The following is a 5,315-nucleotide window of genomic DNA, read 5'->3' as shown; positions in this document are numbered from 1 at the left end:
AATTTTGATATAAATCGTATAAATAAAAAACACTGACTTCGTTCATTTTTCGAATTAAACGAAATCGAGTTTTTGACATATCTAATTTTTATTTATTTGAAAGTTTACGTACTTACATTATCCTGAAGCGCTATCTTTAAACACGACCACATTCGATAGTTTGTAAAGAACAGATGGTGGCAAAGTTTTAAAGGAGCTATAACAAAATGGGACTGAAATTTATTATTTTATTTTTTTGTCTAACGGCAGTAATATTTAATTGAAAAAAATAGTTAAAAAAACTGTTTTAAAGTGTGCATGATTCAAATGAATATTTCTTAAACGAGCAAAATAGTTAAAAACATAGAAGATTGCCATAATAAATTTGAACGATTTTCTGCTAGTAAATGCTCAAGAGCTTCCTCTTAATTGATAAGCGATAAATGTTACCCTAAGATAAATTCTATTTTTTGTCAGTACAATAATCAAAATGACCACTGTATATTTTGTCAAACATGTATTATGACAAAATTATCGAACGTATAGTTAATTTTATATGAATAGTATGCATAATGCTGCATCTATCATTTCAAAAAATATATCTCAGCCTTTTTGGTCTTTTTAAAATTTGTTTATATACAGTATTCAATCCACTTTTGTATAACCCTGCCTATATATAAGGGCACCGTGGTCGACTTTCCGAATTTGTATTTATTTTTATTTTGTATTTGTTGTCTGTTTGTTTGTGAATAAGGTAGAATAAACCATAAAATACAGCTTCGTCTGAATATAGAGATAACTACAATGCACAAAGAAAAGTTGGACCTTAAAATATAAAAACATAATCTAATTTCTTAAAACGGCAACTAAAAAGATAATTCATTATAAAAAGTTCTTGGCTTCTCATTGTATCCTATCATATTGTAAGCTATAGCTTGCATCAATCTATTTCTGTATGCTCAAATTTTGGCGTTTGCCATTTTGAATTAAGACCACATTATCAACTATTCTTAGCAATGAAAATTATAGACTAGTACACATATGCCTTCTCATAAAAAATTATAATTGTTACAAAACAGTATATCTGTTCAGAAGTATATCACAGCACTGATTTTCATTGTGAAACTTTAGAGGTCATGTCGAGTAAGAGGTGAACATGTTATCTTGTCACATTTCATCTACAGAGCATTTATAAAGGTATTTGCGTGCACAGCTAAGCCCTCACCAACCACAAGACTAGGACTTAATATTCTTATTCCTAAAACGAATGTTGATGCCGATTTATACCTCACTGTCGCTTTTTCAGCACAAGTCTTACTGTCCGACAGAACAAGTTCGGTTACAGTATTTCTATGTCTACCTTTAGGATTTAACATTGGCGTATTTTAACATAAGTTACAACTATACAATTAGTTTCACAGATCCAACAGGAAACAACAACAATGGTGTTGTTAAAGAAAAAGTGCATACCCCTGCAGTATATAAACTTTGAAAACAGAAAACAAAAAAATTAAAAGATCTTATCTGAAAGTAAAAGCAATATATCTAAATTGATACGCAGACGTTCAATTGAGACAAATGAAGTCTCTTCAAACTAAGAAAGTTTTTGAGAAATTCGCGATTCCTTACTTTAAGTCAATCAGTTTTCATGAAGTTGAGGTTTCGTTGATTTTGTTCGTTTTAAATGTTCATTTATTGTATACTCCTTGTAGACATTGAGATTCTTTCGAATTGACAACCTTTCATCTTTTGCTGGAATCTAATAAAACAATTTTTTTTTTTTATTTAACAGCAGACATAAATTGCTTTTATTATCATAATGCGTTTTATTCATTTACAAATAAAAAAATGCACATTTCATGAATTTATAGCTTTCAGATATATTTACATTCTATATATATTTGCTCCATAAAGTGTATGCTGTAGATTTTCATATACATCGAATCAAATTGCTTTGGTAAGCTTTTTTTAAAAGTACTTTTAGGTTGAAGCCCTGAAGAGTTTCGATATTCTACATATCTATTAGTTATGTGGGTTTCTAGAGCAAAATGGTTGTTATGTCTATTAACCGAGTATAATTATGACAGAAAAAAAATGTTATGTTCACAGTGTTTAAATGACCAAGAATAATTAAGGTATTTTGAGTAAATATTTTTATCACTTCCCACGTAGATATATACTTATCACCATCCAGATTTGTATTGTCACTTAGTTAACCGCAATAATTATCTCACAATGAGGCCTCGTTAACATGATCAAGAGATAACAGTCTAACAGCCACATATTTATGATTAGGTATACAGAAAACAGCGGGTTCTATTCTTATTACAAAGGTGAGGGGACATCTCCAATTAGATATTAAAGGCTGACAATAGAGAAGGTTTGTTTTCTCAGTTATTGCGATGTATTGAGTACTTCAAAAATAAAAGGATACGAAACAACTCATCATGTGTCAAAATTGATCAAAAACGATTTAATTTTTTTTTTACCTCACTGCAGCAGATGCGCATCTCGACAAATTGTTTCTCTTCGTCGTTTTGCGTGTTTTTTTTTTTTTATACTAAAGCCAAATTCAAACCAAAAGAGAAGCTGATGTAACCGAAAACGACAAAATTTAAAGTATATAATAGTAAACCCGTACAAGTTTTAAGAGCTATGAATGATGCATGGAGATAAATTTCTTTCACTAATCAGTCTCAATTGAATTGTTGCAAAACTTTCTTCGAGTAGTATGGTTTTTTTCCTTTCAAATTGAACATTTTAAAATATATGGAAAGAAAAGCTTTAAAAAAATGTTTAGAGTTGTATGTATAAAATCCCATATTCACTTATCTTTTCATATTTTAATTCCCATGTTTTAAATATTTTTCGGAATTGACTTTATAAGTGAAACAAGTACATAAGAAAATTGAATAATCTTTTTTAAATGTACATTGTGTTCATGACAGATATCGCCAAAGATACTTACCGCGTTGAAATTTGAAGAGAGTTGTAAGCCCAAGGACAGATAAAACATACCAGTACTCTGGTGAGTTTATTTTGAATTTTACCAATTTTACCATTTTTCATTCTAAATTTATAATATCAGAACAAATCAAACTTTTTCAAAATCTGTTGCCTGTTTAACTACGTTATCTTATCCCTCATATAGTGGTTTCAGTGGGACAAACAAATTATACGAAATATTAGGCTTCTCATGGAATAATCTTAAAAAAAAAAGATCATATATAATTTCGTTTTTAACTCGTAAACGCATATTGAACCCATTGAGAACCGGTCATTTACTTTATATGTCCAGTCTTATTCTGGTTTGTTATTTCATTATTTTTGTCATTCTATCGTAATATTCGATAACGTGTCCAACATTAATTCTATTTGCTTTTCATTTATTTGAGCATCTGACCAATTCACTAGAAATGTAAATATCCCGAATTTATGTTGATCTAATACCATTCTAGAATATCTTATTGTTTTTCAATAACACTCTTGAGACGTTTGTAAATCAACACAAATTGTTATTCAAACTTCTGAAATTGAGCTGAATGACAGACTAGATGAAACATTCCGTGATAGGAAGCTTCAAAACATGTTACATTTTTTATTTAGAAAACTGATTTCAATGTTGTCTATTTCACCAAAAACTAACGACAATAATCTAATAATACGAGAAATGAAACTCTATGATCTGAACAAAATGTTTATTAATTTCCATTATTCTGATGTTCTGTTTATCATGAAAGCACAGCACGACAGATCGCAAAACATTACGCGGCTATTATCAAATTCGGACAAACATGTCATTACGTTTCTTTGTCAGCATAATGGCTTAATTAGATGCCTAAATTGTGAAATCATTTGATTGTAGGGAACAAATTTGTTGAATGGAGTTAAATAGTTCTGTTATGGTTGTTGATGGACTATATAAATACGTTATTTTAGTAAGCAGCGTGAACTAATAGATTTTTTAACTATAGGCATTACACAAATATTCCACGATTAGTTTCTTTCCTAATCACTTTCTAGATCGGAAAAGTGACAGTAATTATTTTAGCAAAACCAAAAAAAAATAAAATAAACGACAATATTTTTCACGTAATATAATTCGTATGAAAACTGTTAGAGATAATTGCACAAATGTTTGTCTATGAGAAAAAAATAAATATTTGAAATGAATAATCTATCAAAGAGATAATATTTGTTTTTATATGTTATTTATTATATTTAATGTTGAAGAATTAGTAATTATTAAAACAACCGTTGATGATAACGAGGTTTTCATATTTTTATTGTCACATATTAATGATATTAGGAATTCTCAGATGGTTGATGCATGCAGTAGTTATATTGTATTCATACATTGATTAACATTTTAAATAAATTATAATAGAAAAAAACAAATCAATAAAATGAATAAAATGTCAATAATTTTCTTATTTATAAATGCCAATGAATTATATCTAAATTGTGGTATTGTGGTTAAAATTCATGATTATTTTGGAAAGAGAGTGGTTTTTCTTTACACACAAGAATGCGTGAATCTCAAAACTGGTATATTCAAGAAAATCAGTGTTTATGGAATTATTTTTTTTAGCTTTTGATGTCAACAAAATGCTGACAATATTCATTATAAAAATGAAAATATGACTCCCCAAATTTATGAATACGAAAGTTTTATTTTGATTCGGTTCACATATAACAATACAAACATTAGCTCTTTTAAAGAGCTTTTTACCGAAAACAAAACAACATAAACACAGCTTTAAATTAAAAACACAACATGCAGACAAGATATATAATAAAATATCGCACAAATGCAATTTTTTTTAGGCATAATAAGAATTGATCTAAAACCCTATTTATAAAATTGAGTCATTCTAGCGGAATCGATCACGGATACTGAGGTGGATCATTATTGACAATCGGGCTTGAGAGAATAGTAGATATTGCATAGGAATGTTTTCTTGTAACTTACACTTATAACGTAAGTGAGGAGACCAAATGCCATATATTCTTTATAAGAACAGATATAAGATGATGTGAAATGAATGCCAATGAGACAACTCTCCATCAAAGCCACAATTTATAAAAGTTAACCATTATAGGTCCAGTCTATGTAAAACAAACGCACGATGTCCTTTCATTTGACACAAACCATTCTTGATATTTGTTTCAATTACTTTTGCAATAAACAAAACCAGAAACCAAGGAACTGCTGTTCTTCGTCTGAAAGTAGTAGTGATGCTTTTTAACACGGTGATAAAGTTCATGCATCACTGTAACCCGAATAATTCAGTCGTTATATTCCGCTGATCTACGATGGCTACATTCCTCGGTTG

Source organism: Mytilus trossulus, chromosome 4 (assembly GCF_036588685.1).
Source record: "Mytilus trossulus isolate FHL-02 chromosome 4, PNRI_Mtr1.1.1.hap1, whole genome shotgun sequence".
NCBI classification, from domain to species: Eukaryota; Metazoa; Mollusca; class Bivalvia; order Mytilida; family Mytilidae; genus Mytilus; species Mytilus trossulus.
The sequence above is the reverse complement of the archived record's forward strand: the minus strand, read 5'-3'. Positions refer to the sequence as shown.